This window comes from Dipteris shenzhenensis, chromosome 29 (genome assembly GCF_047967505.1).
Source record: "Dipteris shenzhenensis isolate YYH24624 ecotype China chromosome 29, Dip_SZ_1.0, whole genome shotgun sequence".
Taxonomy (NCBI): domain Eukaryota; kingdom Viridiplantae; phylum Streptophyta; class Polypodiopsida; order Gleicheniales; family Dipteridaceae; genus Dipteris; species Dipteris shenzhenensis.
This window is the reverse complement of record NC_141624.1, coordinates 39810798-39826219: the sequence shown is the minus strand read 5'-3', so window position 1 is coordinate 39826219 and position 15422 is coordinate 39810798. Positions and strand designations below refer to the sequence as shown.

At 45.1% G+C, this 15422-nt stretch overlaps 1 protein-coding gene across 1 annotated transcript in view; it reads left to right on the top strand.

The window, feature by feature from the left end:
* LOC147882825 (nucleobase-ascorbate transporter 12-like) overlaps positions 1–15422 on the top strand; it is a 74240-nt gene that overhangs the window by 3940 nt on the left and 54878 nt on the right. The gene's annotated exons all lie outside the window — the stretch shown is intronic.

Here is a 15422-nt window from a genome sequence, read left to right as displayed (position 1 = left end):
CTTCTTCATGAGCATCACGTTCTGTAGGGTCATTCAGAATGTGTGAGGAGATATGCTAATGCTTCTAGCTAGAGTGGCTCTGAAACACTTCCTCTGAAATATATTCGTTGTAATGCTCTATCGTCTTCATTGGGATGTCTTGTGCTCAACCCTTAACCAGAAGCCTGAAAGAATTTGTTATGTACCGGGATGCTAATCCTTGGATTTAGTGGACTTAATTCAGTAGGGTTAGGGGGCCCCAAGATTAAGAGAAGCAGGTTAACGTGGGTCTAGAGGATATGGCGGGCCAGTTGGCTATATTTAGCCAGTGACACTGTTATAGTGGGACACTCTTCTCTATAAGAGTGGCCAAGGCTATTGTGGATTCATTCAATGTGTACACACCACTGGAGGGTCTAGGTGGTATGCCATTTGAATATTTGTTACTATACACTTTCTCATACTAAATCTTGGAATATAACCGACTAGCCATCATACTCGCAAATCTACTTGTCCTTGTTTGTAGCTTTCATCTTCATCTTATCAAGTTTCCTTTGCCAGAAGCACTGCTGACATCAATGCAAGCATTTGGCCAATAGTTACACGCACAGATCTAGAAAATTAGCACAGTCCTCTCTTGGCTAGCAAGTAAAACTGATGGTGCATCCTTGTCATCAAGGAGTGCAGTGACTGCAATGAGCCGCTGCAGAAGTGATTCGAGCTTTGCTTAGAATGTCTGCAACAATTCCTTCTTGTTGCACAGACAGCCCAAACGGCTCCTTCAAAAAGATCTTCAAATTAGTCATCCTTACACCATATGTGTCTCCCTAGATTTCTCCTGTGCAGTTTTGGAGAAATAAAAATGACGCAGAGTGATCTTCTAGTTCTTTGAATAGCCATGACTTAGCTGTTCTCCTCATTCCAGGAAGTCCTCCGGTGCCCTACCAATGCTTTTTTCTGCCCCTAGACACAACAGGCTAACAACTTCATTCCATCATTGAAATTCGTCCTTATACTGCCAGGTATAGTCCTATAATACTTTTTCTAATGTAGCAATTGCTTTTTTCTTATGCTTTTCTGATCGAAGCTTCCAAGCAAATCCAATATATTTAAAAACTAACTTTTTGATGATTCTACAGAAAGCATGCAATGTGCATATATGTACATCGCACAAAGGAATATCAAGAACTACTTGGAATTCGGGATCAGTCTTATCCCTATTAGGAGCTCTTCTCCACCATTTAGGATCCATGACATGGGCTAGCTCCTTGCAGTAAAGGCATGGAGATTTTGAGTTACCTCCTTTGCTTATGTTGAGCATGCACTTTAGGGTCTTGAGGTACCTTGCCATATGCCAATCAACTTGGAAATTGCTCTTGCCTTCATGAAGTTTCCCTCCTTGAACTTGGTTTCTCATGAATGCTGGTATACGTGACAAAAACTAGTTGGCATTATCCCCTAGAATGAAGAATGGGAAACCACCAAGTGTGTGGTTGCCTAAAATACATGTGCATGGTCGATTCGAGGCCCTGTACCACCGACCAAGCTCAAGACATGGCCCTTCATACACACTTTGAGGTTAAAATTATCCCAGAAAAACAATAAAAATTGCATTGAATTAAACAGTTATAAACCTTATAAAGGTACCTAAGTCTGACAAAGCTTACTGTAAAGGCAACAAAGTTAAATAAAGTAGTCAAATTTTTAGCCCTGCTAAAATGTGATTAACTAATATATCAAAATTGCCCACGACGAATGGACAGAAAATGATTCACATTATTTGAATAATCCAGACATTCAGTAGATGTTTTGCAGCCAGTAACACCAATCGCTATCAAAGAATACACTTTAAGAGCTTTTAATCAGAGACAAAAGCACTAGTCAAGGATTTTACCTGAAGAATAGATTTTAGCTCCACCTTGCTAACCAATGGCAGTGGACACCTAATGTGCAACATCCCGATGGAGTTTATACTTGTATCCAAAAAGAATGAATAGGAGCATGACATATTTTGACTTTGACATATTCCAAAACTTAAGGAGACACAATTTAAGTGCTGTTGATTAAAAGCTTAGCAATAGGTCTAAATCGTAGCACTCCCAACAAAATAAACAGATCAATTCTCTATGAAAGTGTAAGATTTAGACACCTCAATGCTTGTGATCCTTCCAAAAGAATAAACAGATCACTTCACCATGAAAGTGTAAGATTTAATGCTTGTGTTTCCAAAAAGAGAACTCAATGCTCAATTGGCACCCAAGAGGATTGCTTACAAAAGCAAAGTTTTGGATAAGGGGGTAAAGAAGTCAATAGTGACCACTGATATAGCTTAAGTGTATTACAGTCAGGACAGATTTAAATTTATCAAGGCAGAAAACTTCCCATTAAATCACGCAATCCTATACTTTTAAGTAGTACAAACCTTGCAAGGCCTGCTATTGCTCCTCGATTTCTCTTCTCCTCTCCACCCTCTACATCTACTTGCTTTTTTTACATTTTGAAATAAGAGGATTACCTGATTTAATGGGAGGTTTTCTGTCCTAGCTGTCAACCAGGCGCCACACTATCTACCAAGCTTACGCGGGCTTTGGAATGGCTTTTGGGCATACCCAAAACATTCAAAGCAGCGTTTTCATTTTTGGCCTCATTCGGCAGCCAGCTGTGAGGATACTTGTTTCTTGTTTGGGAAGACAGAAATGTGTTTCAAGGTAACTACAGTGGAAAGGAAAGGGAAGGGTGGTGAAGCAGCCCCAAGGCTTCGCATAGCAACATATGCGGTGAATCCTGTGGGGAAACGTGAGCAACAAGGGGTGGAGACTTACACAATGTAGATCTTCAGGTTTCCTAAAGGAACGGTGGAGGAATCGACGCCAGCGTGCAGGTTCGAGTTGGTCATCTCTGCGGGAGCTTGTGTGAGGACCGGGAGGTGGAGTAGGTGGTGGAGGGGAGAAGAGAAATCGAGGAGCAATAGCAGGCCTTGCAAGCTTGGTATTACTTAAAGTATAGGATTGCATGACTTAATGGGAAGTTTTCTGCCTTGGCTGTAATACACTAAGCTATATCAGTGGTCATGATTGAGTTCTTTATGCCCTTATCTCAAACTTTTCTTTTGTAAGAGATCCTCTTGGGTGCCAATTGAGCAAGCATTGCTATATCACAAGCATTTGAGGTATCTAAATCTCATGGTTTCCACCCTCTCCACTTGCAAGGCCTGCTATCACTCCTTGATTTCTCTTCTCCTCCTCACCCTCTCTGTAGAGATATATACAATGATATGGTGGTGTAGGATAGACTAGGACTTAGTCTATTTTAGAGTTTTTGTGTGCTCTAGTACTTGTAGATACCAAGTACTTGTACTTCATTTGGTTGAACATTTCAGTTGGATTTCACTTGTGTTCACTTCTTATTCTCTTATTGTGCTTGATTACATTTTGTATCCTGGAAGGGATTGAGGTTTGAGCAGAATTTTTGGAGCAGATTTCTTGCTATTTCAGAGCAGCCACTGTCAGTGAATGCCATTGCAGTGATTGCATAGCAGTCTGTGGTCTTTCAGTTGTCCATTTGCTGTCTTTTCCTTTGTAGGTACACTTGCCTTTATTCTTGAGCTTGCAATCATGTCTCTTAATGAGAATTTTGGTACCATGACCGAAGCAAATAAGTTGGATGGACCCAACTATGCTTTGTGGTCATTTACACTCAAGAATATCTTGGTTGGAAAGGGCTTATGGGACTTTGTGAATGGTGATGAGGCTAGACTTGCTAGATCTAGAACGAGTGCATCTTCCACTTCTGGCACTACCACTCAGTCTTCTACTACGGCTACCACGGAGGAACAGAAGAGGTTTGATTGTAGGGATGCCCAAGTGTTGTCTTTGATTGCATTGTCTGTGAAGACACACATAAAGTCCACTATCAAGTCTTGCAAGACTTCAAAGGCAACTTGGGATAGAGTGAAAAGTACGTGCAATGTGAAGAATGAAGCAAGAAGCATTGCTTTGAATAATAAGCTCATTGACTTGTCCATGCAGGAAGGTCAAACTATTTCAGCTCATATTGCAAAGATTACTGATGTTCAGGACAAGCTCACAGTATTGATGAGGATATAGAAGACAAGAAATTGGTCTCTATCACCCTCAATAGTCTGGCACTCTCATATGATACGTTTGTTACTTCCTTGACTATTATGCTTAGGGCTGCTCCACTCAGTTTTGAGGAGTTAGTTGGCTTGCTCTTTCAGGAAGAAATGCGGACTTCCAATTCAGCCCGTTCTAGTGAGCAAGCACTTGCCACTCATGGAAAGCGTAAGTTTCAGAAAAAGACCAGCCATGCTTATCAGCCTAGAAAGGAGGGGAATGCAAACACAACTGCAAGGAATGCAGATAAAGGTGCAAAGGTGAAGAAAGGCAAATGCAATTATTAAGAAGCCTGGTCATTACATTGCAGAGTGCTAGAAAAGGATTGCCAATGAGAAAAAGAGGCAAGGCATAAGTAGTAATTATGTGGCACCAGCTGAAAATGCCAATGCTCCACCATCTCATGCAAACTTTGCACAAGAGGGAAAGGATTATGTGTTTACTGCATTTTAGGACAGTTTTGGTGTGGGATTTAGCTGCACATGATGCTTCTCTTGCTTCATCTGGGGATTCTTCATTTGTTGCCATAGATACTTGGTATCTAGATAGTGGTGCATTGAAGCACATGACTCACAGGAAAGAGTGGTTTGAAGAGTGGCAAACAGGTTACTTCTGCCAATGATGCCACTCAGGACATCACAAGAGTGGGAGATGTTCCCATTTTTCTGGTTTAGGAAAGAAAAAGTATATCCATGAAGTCTGGTATGTTTCTGACTTGAGGAAATATCTTGTTTCCGTTCCATCCATGGCTCATGATCCATGCTTGTGGAATTGCAGGATGATCAATGCAGGATCAAGGATCCAAAGAAAGGGTATGAGATCGTGGCTACAGGTTCTTGAGGCCAGCATGGGTCTTAACAAGCTTGATGCTCAGTCATATAATGGTTGTCTCTTCTTCTACTCCAGGTGATTTATGGCATGCTAGGTTTGGTCATGCACATCACAGAACTTTGGCATATTTGCATAATCATAATATGGTTGAAGGATTGCTAAAATTACAGCAGCCCACTCAAGAGGTGTGTAAAGCTTGTGCTCTTGGAAAGTTGCATTGCCTACCATTCCAAAAGGATTGTCCAGGTTCAGTAAGAGAGAGCACAATGGGTCTTGCAAATTGTGCATAGTGATGTTTGTGGACCAATGAATGCTGCAATCCATAGAGGATATTGGTATTTTGTCACTTTCATTGATGATTATTCAAGGTTCATTGGGCTCTTTCTCATGAAAAGAAAATTTGAAGTGTTCAATTGGTTTAAGGAGTTCAAAGCATTGGCTGAGAACCAAATCAATTCTAAAATTGGAACACTTAATTCAGACAATGGGGGAGAGTATACTTCACATGCTTTTGAGGGATACTTGAAGGAGCATGGGATAAAGCATCACAAAACAGTGCCATACATGCCTCAACATAATCCAATTGCAGAGAGGAAAAACATGAGTCTCATGGAGATGACACGGTGTATGCTGAAATTTAAGAGAATGTCAAAGGCATTTTGGTGAAGCAATTGTTATAGCCACATATATTCAAAATCGCTGCCCTACTCAAGCATTGGTTGATAGGATGCCTTTTGAGGCATTTTATGGGTACAAGCCCAAGGTGAATCATTTCAGAGTCTTTGGGTCTGTTGCATATGCTTTGGTACCAGTTGAAAATCAATCCAAGCTTGATGATAAAAGCGTTAAATGCATCTTTGTGGGGTATAGCACTGAAAGCCGAGGCTTTAGGCTTCTTTATGATCGAGCCACAAGAAAAGTAATCATAAGTAGGGATGTTTTGTTTGCAGAGCATGATAGCATGCAGCCCATCAGTGAGGAGTTGCCTCCATATGATGATACACCTTTGGACATCATTCAATTTGAGGATGATGCTGATTTGGGTTCTTCAGTTGATGTTCCCTCTACCTCTCAAACTCCAGTAGGATTGCCACATGTTGAGGGTTCTTTTCCCTCAAATGTTTCAGATTTGCAGCCAACTCATGGGGAGGGACAGCCCAATATTTGGAAGCATTATCAGCACCGTCCAAAGGATGTTATTCCAGATGCTATTCCTAGCGGAACAACTGAGAATTCAGTTCCTAGATGGGCTAGGGTGACACTTGCAGATGCTAAAGATCAGCCCATATTGGGGAGAACCAGGACCGGCACTCACAATGCCAAGAAGTAGGTGAATTTTGCTCTCATGACTCAAGTGATGGAAGCTAAAACTGAGCCTTAGTGCTTTGAGGATGCTCAGGGCAATCCGGCATGGCAGAAAGCCATGGAAGCTGAGATCAGATCCATTCAAAAGAATGCTACATGAGACTTGGTTGATGCGTCCATTGGCAAGAATGTGGTTGGCACCAAATGGATCTACAAAATAAAGTATCATGCAGATGGTATAGTTGAGAAGTACAAAGCCCGTTTAGTTGCCAAAGGGTATGCACAAAAAGAGGGGATAGATTACGAGGAGACGTTTGCTCCGGTGGCCAAGATGACTACCATTCGCTCTGTCATCTCTCTTGCTGCGTTTTATGGTTGGTCTGTGTATCATATGGATGTCAAGACCGCCTTTCTCAATGGGGATCTCAAGGAGGAGTCAGTCCCAGGGTTTTGTTGTTCAGGGACGAGCACAAGGTATGCAAGCTCAGGAAAGCCTTGTATGGGCTGAAGCAAGCGCCTCGTGCATGGTATCATAAGATACATCAGTTCTTCCTGTCCCAGGGCTTTGTCAACACTCATACAGAGCCAAATTTATACATTCTACAACAAAAATCAGATTTGGTCATGCTTGTGCTTTATGTCCATGACATCATACTCACTGGCAGTAATTTGCAGCAAATTGCAGCAGTGCATTCCGTCTTGTGTCAGACCTTTGACATGACAGATTTGGGCCTCTTACACTACTGTCTTGGCATTGAATTTTGGCAAACCCAAGGTTCAATGTCACAAACAAATAATTCGAAGGGGTTATTGTAGAAATTTAAGATGGAGAACTGTAAGCCTATGGCCACTCCATTCGAAAAAGGAATTAAGCTGAGTAAGCATGATATAGCTGAAAAGTTTGATGGCACATTGTACAGGCAGTTGGTGGGCAGTTTGATCTACTTATGCTCCACACGGCTAGACATTGCCTATGCCACAGGGCTCCTTAGCTAGTTCATGCATTGTCCCACAATCACGCATTGGAATGCAGCGAAGAGGATTCTCAGATATGTACAGGGTACACTTTCCTATGGCCTGCATTATGCTTTAGATGGTGACATTTCTCTAAGTGGCTTCACCGACTCAGATTGGTTAGGGGACATTGATGATCGCAGGTCCACTTCCAGCTATTGCTTCTCATTGGGCTCAGCATGCATCTCATGGCTCAGTAAGAAGAAAAACCGCGTGTCTCTCTCCTCCAGTGAAGCAGAATACAAAGCTGCAAATTCAGCCACCATGGAATGCATGTGGTTAAGGAAGCTTCTGCATGATTTGCATCATGCTTAGGATGGTGACGCAACTCTGATCTTCTGTGACTGCGAGAGTGGCATTGCTATTGGAAACAATCCTGTATTTCATGCTCACATGAACCACATAGAAATTCACTATCATTATGTATGGGTTTGTATCACAGATGGCTTCATTCATCTCACATATTGTTCCACTGAGGACAATGTGGCAGATATCTTCACTAAAAGCCTGTCAGCACCTCTCTTCACACAACATCGGCATGGCTTGGGGATACGAGACATTCAAACAATGTCAAGGGGGGTTGTAAAATGATATTGTTTTCTTTTGTACTCCCATAGGTTACTATATCCACATGTGGATGAATTTGTGCAACCATGGTACTTGAGGTACTACAGGTGCTTCTGAGATCATTCTAGAGCATTTCAGCCATATCATTGAGGGGGGATTTGTAGAGATGTATACAATGATATGGTGGTGTAGGATAGACTAGGACTTCATCCATTTTAGAGTTTTTGTGTGCTCTAGTACTTGGACTATATATACCAAGTACTTGAACTTCTTTTTTTTTTTTTCAAAGAAAGGAACCTTCTATTAATGCTTGAAAGATTTTCATACAAGACAGCAGCCTTGAAGATGCTGAGTATGGGAAAAACTGGGAAAAGGCTGAAAGAAAAACCGGCCTGTTCCAGAGAAACCCAGCTCACTGCCTAGGGGATCTTTGGAACTGGGGCTAACAACCAAGTGGGGGGACTATACAGCTAGCGAATCCCTCGCGGAGTCAAGATGTAGAAAACACCTGCAGGTTGCAGAAACGAGCACGCCTCTCGATAGTCGCCTTGGAGCCTGGAGTCCCACGCTCCCAAGTGGACCGTAGAGTTTAAATGATATCCTACCAAATGGCAACTAGGATAGCCGCAGGTGGAACCGAGTGCTCACCCATCACAAGACTGCAGCGAGCCACCCAAATGTTCCAAGCCATGATGCTGGCTACCACCTCCCAGACACTGTCCTCCTTAGGAGGAGGAGCTAGACTGTCAGGGGGGACTGCCTCATGGAGTGCGATCCTGTGGATGCTCTGACCCTGTATCCGGTAGGCTGGGGAGATCTCATCAATCTGAAATGCGTGTCCTCCCTCTGTCAACCAAGCCACCATCCCCCAGGTGTAGTCTCTATGAAGACTGTGCATACGTGGCATGATCCTGAGGGCCTCCCATCCAGATCCTCGCTGCGCTCCACAGGCAATGTGGGATAGTCTCTAGGGCACCATCGGAGCGACAATGGCACTGTCACATGTGCTCCAACCACGGTCCGATGGGCAAGCCTCCATGGTCGGTCAGCCAAAAGAAGTAAGAGATCTTCCTTGGCCGTAAGTTGGACCACAACCGTGTCCAGAACCTGGATCGCACATCTCGGGGCACTCTCTAGGTCACCCAATGTCTCTCCCTCGAAGGGGTCCACCTCGACGAGTCCATCTGAAGTCTCCTGCCAATCCGTATGGTGTAGGAGAAGAAGGGCACCTCATCCACTTGCTCAGCTAGGCCCCTGGAGGGCCAGAACCACTCTCTCGGATCCCACTAGACCTCCCTCAGGGGTCTATCCTCCCACAGCCAAAGGCACCATCTAGAGGCATCCTGCTATGAAATACTAGGAGGGTCAATGTGCCACAACTTCCCCAAATGGCCCACCACTCTGATCATATGCTAGACTCCCATCCATCTCGGGGTCACTCTAAGTGAGTGGCTGAAGTAGGCCTCCGGGTCCTACAAGGAAGAAGCCGGGGTGCGTGCTGCCACACTGCATCAATATCCTAAAGGGAACACCAGTACGGGAAAACTTCCCCAACCATCTATTGTCTCTCGGAATGGCGAAGTCAATCTCGCCCATCCGCTGCCATGCCCCTCGCAGATGCACTAGGGCATCAAGCCTCGCCTCTGTCTCCATAGGTAGTCTGCTCCAATGGCCAAAGGACCCTGCTAGACCACTGTCCCACTGTGCCCAACCAATGTGAGTCCGTTGTCCGAGCATACGGCCCTCCTGATCTCTGATCTCTGAGTGCCACATAAGGGGCTAGCGCTCAAACTCCTCTTTGCATCTGGGCAGAGCATGAGACCCCCTGCCAGTCTCTGCCATACCCTGTGAAGACTCCTCATCAGGGGGGAGCCCTTCCCTGTAAGGGGGGCCTCTGAGAAGATCCATCGATGTGAAGGCTGCCAATGTCCCCTAGTGCGTGGGGTGTTCCTCAGAAGCCCTCGCTGTAAGAGGAGCTTCCAAGGCTCTGCCCCTAGGGTGAGGCCACGAACAACCAACTTGCCCAAAAGGGCCCTGCTCTATTTCTCCGGATCAATGACACCCAAGCCTCCCAGTGCCTGCGGCGGCATGATCACTGTCTGCCAAGCTAATCGAGCCCTAGTGTTCCTCGTGCCATATGAACCTGCCCAAAGGAAGTTCCGTACCAACCGTCGGAGCTGCCCAATGCAACCTCTGTGAAAGCACCAATAGGAGGCGATATACCAGGCCGTGGCAAGAAGGACCTGGTTTGCCACTAAGGCGTGACCTGCTAAGGAGAGTTTGGTCGAGCTCCAATAGAGAAGCTTGCGCCAAACACTCTCAAGGACCAGGGCAATCTGCTGCTCTGCTGTAATGTCAATACCCACCTGGCTTCTGAGGTATCTTGCTGTCTGGCCCCACGATATCCATATGAAGCCAAAGTCACTCCCCCACTCACGAATCTCTTGTGTCTCCACAAAGCCTGTGAAGAAACCTATAGATTTCGTCCAGTTGATCCGTGCCCCCGAGGCCTCACAATAAATAGCAAGGGCACCCCTGACTCTCTCCAAACTCGCTGTGGTGCCCTCAACATACAAGGCCGTGTCGTCTACAAACTCCAAGTCAAGTAGCTCCTCCTCCTGTCTAATTGGGAGCTTCAGCCCTGTGAGACCCGCCACCTGTGATCTCAAATAGTAGCCCAAAGCCTCCGCCACAAACAAGAAGAGGAAGGGAGCAAGTGGGCAGCCCTGGTGGACTGAGCGAGAGAGAGGAAAGGCCTCACCTGTGTGTCCTCCGATAAGCATCTGGCTAGAGCTCCTTGCATATAGCGCTGAAACTCCTCTGACCCATTTGTCTGAGAAACCTAATCTCCTCATAGTGCCCTCCAAGAAAGACCACTCCACCCTACCGTAGGCCTTCTCAAAGTCCAAGAGAAGGACGGCCAGTGGCTATGACTCCTCTCTGGACTAATCCACTACCTCCCAGAATGTGAAGATGTTGTCCAGGATGCTACGCTCCTGGACACAAACCCAGTTTGTGTGTCATGAATGATGTCGGTAAGGTGGGGCCGTAACCGCAAACTCAAGACCTTGGTGAGGATCTTGTATGCAGTATCAAGCAAAAGTGATTGGCCTCCACTATCGGATGTTTGACCTATCTCCCCCTTTCAGGATCAAACAAATCCACCCCCTGCTCAAAGACTGAGGGAGAAGGCCTGTGTCAAAAATCTCCTGGCAAGCTAGATGGAAAGGGGTGGAGATAATCTCCTAGAAGTTCCGGAAGAAGGCCGGAGTCAAAGCCATCCTCACCTGGGCACTTCTGGGTCGGGAGAGCCTTGAGGGCTTCCCAAAGCTCCTCATCTGTGAAAGGCTCCTCAAGTCTGTTGCATAAGTCCTGCGAGACTATTGGCGGAACGTGATCCCAAACTAGCTCTCGGGCCACAAGACCAGTTGGGGTCATCCTCTCCGTCTGAAAGAGCTGGCTGTGGAAACCCGTGGTTATGTCCAGAATCTCCTGCGGGTTAGTGTGCATGATGCCCTGCGAGTCTCGAAGACGCTGTAGCTGTGCGCCTGTTGAACGAGGCCCAGTGGCATGAAAGAACTGCTTTGTCATCCTGTCCCCTTGTTGCACCCATCGAGCCCGGGAGGAATGAAAGGAGAACTCAATCCACCGCACCTCCGTGTCCTAGAGCTCGAGGCGAGCGCTCTCGAATTTGTCACTAAGCCACTGAGACACTAGGTCCTGCTCCCTGAGCCTCTCAATGGATGCGAGGTCTCTCCTCAAAGCCCGCTCTCACTCCTGAAGGGTACTCCTCCGCCGAAGGGCGTGAGCCCGGAGCTCCTCACTGCTCCTCTGAATCGCATCGGCCACCCACGTAGCCCAACCCTCACAGGGTGCCGTCTCTGACTGCTCCCAAATCCCTGCCATGACCTGCGGAATCTCCTCATCCTGCAGGAGGTCCTCTAAAATACGGACCCCCTTTTGGGGGAGACCTCGGCGGGACTGATGCAAGTGAAGTACCACTGGAGAGTGGTCTGACATCGTGGTACCTGCCAGAATCTCGATAGATCCGCCTCTGTGTAGTGCCCAGTCCCCAACATAGAAACGGTCTAGTCTCTCTAGAAATCTATCATGTCTCCTCTGTCCAAAGGAGAAGAGAAGGCTGCTAGGTGTCCTGAGACTGGGGAGTGGGCTCACGATACTTGGGGGAGGGCTCACGAGAGTCAGGGGAGGGATCACGAGAGTTGGGGGAGGGATCACGAGAGATTGATGAGGCACCACCAGACCCGGATAGGTTCGTGTGCGCAGATGCCATGGATTCCCCCCTCAATGGCATGGCTTAAGTATCCATGGAAACCTCTCAAAGTACTAGTGTACCTGAAGTACCATGGTTGCATAAATTCATCCTCCCGCAACATTTTTGTAATACGTCTCATCCCCAAGCCTTCTCAAATTGCAAAGGCTTTTGGTGAAATATCCACCACATTGTCCATAGATGGACAATAGGTGAAGTCAATGAAGCTGTCCCCGATGAAATCCCAAATATAATGATAATGACTTAAAATATGCTTCATGCGTGCATGAAAGACCGCACTTTTTGCAATGGAAAGGCAACTCTGATTATCACAATAAGTGGGAATGGTCACACCATCCTATCAATGATGAAAATCGTGCATTAACTTCCTTAACCACATGGATTCCATAATGCTGCATTTGCCACTTTTTTTTTCTTGTTTTTTTCCCCATAGAAAGTAACTTTTTATCAATTCTTGGAAAGAACCAACTACTGCTTTATTCTCAACTTCACTGAGGACAGAAAACTTTAGCTTGTTTCTTACTAAGCCATGACATGCACTAGGTTGTGTTTTTAGAGGATGAGTTTGGGAATGTTCCTGGATTCATCTAGGTATATGCTTCTGCCGTATTAGTAGACACACAAATTTCACCTTGTGAAGTTTTCATCCAAGTTGCGGCCTGCTGGTATTGTGATAATTCTTTCTATCTTAAATGGTGCGTTGCCCTATCAACTAGATTTAGATTTAGATGCTCGTTGGGAAGAGACTAAAATGAAAATGTTAGACTTCACAAGCAGTTGTAGCTTGAATGAAGAGATTTTGGACTACCTTTTGATTAGCCTTTTCCTTTAGTGCTAGCCTTCCTCATGGCTGAGTCTGCCCTTCAACTCCGGAGTGCCGACAGAAACTCAGTACGAAGACTTTGTATAAATGGATGCTCAAGTATGTGTGGGTGTGTGGATTTGTATGTGTGAGAGCATATTTTTATACTATGGTCTTCCTCCACTGTTAGGCGCTGATGACGTCAGTGGGGATGTCATAGTAGCTAGTCCCTGCTATGCATGATGGAGTTTATGGTTTTCAATCTTGTGAGTGACTATCATGAGATTGAAAGTGCACTAGGTTTTGTTTTTAGAGGATGAGTTTGGGAATGTTCCTGGATTCATCTAGGTATATGCTTTTGCCGTATTAGCGGACATGCAAATTTCACCTTGTGAAGTTTTCATCCAAGTTGTGGCTTGCTGATATTGTGATAATTCTTTCTATCTTAAATGGTGCGTTGCCCTATCAGCTAGATTTAGATTTAGATGCTCGTTGGGGGGAGACTAAAATGAAAATGTTTAGACTTCACAAGCAGTTGTAGCTTGAATGAAGAGATTTTGGACTACCTTTTGATTGGCCTTCTCCTTTAGTGCTAGCCTTCGTCATGGCTGAGTTTGCCCTTCACCTTTGGAGTGCCGACAGAAACTCCGTACGAAGACTTTGTATAAATGGATGCTCAAGTATGTGTGGGTGTGTGGATTTGTATGTGTGAGCATATTTTTATATTATGGTCTACCCCCATTGTTGGGCGCTGATGACGTCAGTGGGGATGTCATAGTAGCTAGTCCCTGCTATGCATGATGGAGTTTATGGTTTTCAACCTTGTGAGTGACTATCACGAGATTGAAACTGCACTAGGTTGTGTTTTTAGAGGATGAGTTTGGGAATGTTCCTGGATTCATCTAGGTATATGACATGCAAATAAGAAACAAAAGCCAGAAGTGAAACACATGTCACCAGATGATGGTGCAATCCAAAGGTGGGTGTGCTCTCTCTCTCTCTCTCTCTCTCTCTGTCGCCCTCTCTTTCTCCCCCTCTCTCCCACACACACTCACATTCAAACCCACTTTCACGAACCTTCACACAAATCTGCACACACACTCACATATACAAGTAGACAAACACATGCACACACATTTCTCTCCTCCCACACTATCTTCACACCTTTCACATACCCACACACACTCCTCCTTCACTCACACTCTCTCTTACGCTCCTTCATTCACACTTCTACTTCACTGACACTCTCTCTCAAACATAGACATCTACAGCACAAACAATCACTCACCCACATCACATACACTCACTGATGTGAATACACATTCACACTCACACACACTCACTCTCTCTCATGCAAACAAATCCACAACACACACAATCACTCATTCGTGTACACCTCAACCCCCCGCCCCCCCCCTCTTCACTCAACTCTCTCCTTGCACACAATGCAGCTCACCTCTTCACTCACAATCTCTCTCTCACTCCCACACTCACGCTCGTACCCTTAGTAATCCTCTCCTCACTCCTTTAGCAAGATTCTTTCCATAGTACACATCATTATACTTGAGATTTGAGTCAATCTTTTCAATGTTGATCTATGTAATGGCCATGTCCAATACCCATTACATCCAGCAGCCAGGAAAATCATCTCTTTGTGCGAGATGAGGTCACCAGAGCTCTCTAGGAGGACATCACCATAGAACATATACACATTCTTATTGGAGAAGTATCTCACACTTCAAAAAGACACGTTCGGGATTGGTACCTCGCAACACTCCCTTTGAATTGAGTGTCTAACTGCAAAGACATTAGGCCTTTTGCTAGGTTTTTTCCAAATTGGATTACGGTGGCCCCAAGGTTGCCACATCCATTCTCGCACTTAGCCCTCTTCCCATTCGGAGAGGGAAGCGAACGCTAGCTATTAGCATCAAAACATGCTCTACCTTGCGAGTACTCTTGATAGATTCTCTCATGCAGTTGATAACATCTCTTGCACTTTTTTCCTTGAAAAACATCTCTTGCGTGTCTTGCAAAAAATCCTTGCCTTCATCAAGCTGAATACCCTTTGATCCAACCATCATTGGAGACTTGAGTTGATATCCATATATAAGCATGAAAATGGATAATAATTAATTGCGGTATGCGTAGCACTATTATAGGCAAATTCCACCATTGGCGGATACCTTTTCCAATCAAATGGCCTCTTGGAGACGTGTGCTCAAAGCATATCTAGTTCACGCTTTCTCATACTGAAGATGATCAATAGAACTCATACTCAAAGTAGTTCCCAATTTTTGAAACTCCCTAGACGTGCCATTGACTATGTCACAAGGCAACCCACATAATCTGAACAATTGCTCAACCAGCTAGTGAGCTGATTCGGTAGCTTTTACGGTTGTCTTGGTAGGTAAGAATCTTGCCATCTTTGTCAACCTATCTACCATTGCCCAAATAGCATCATGCCCTCAATTAATTCAAAATAACCCCAAAATGCAGT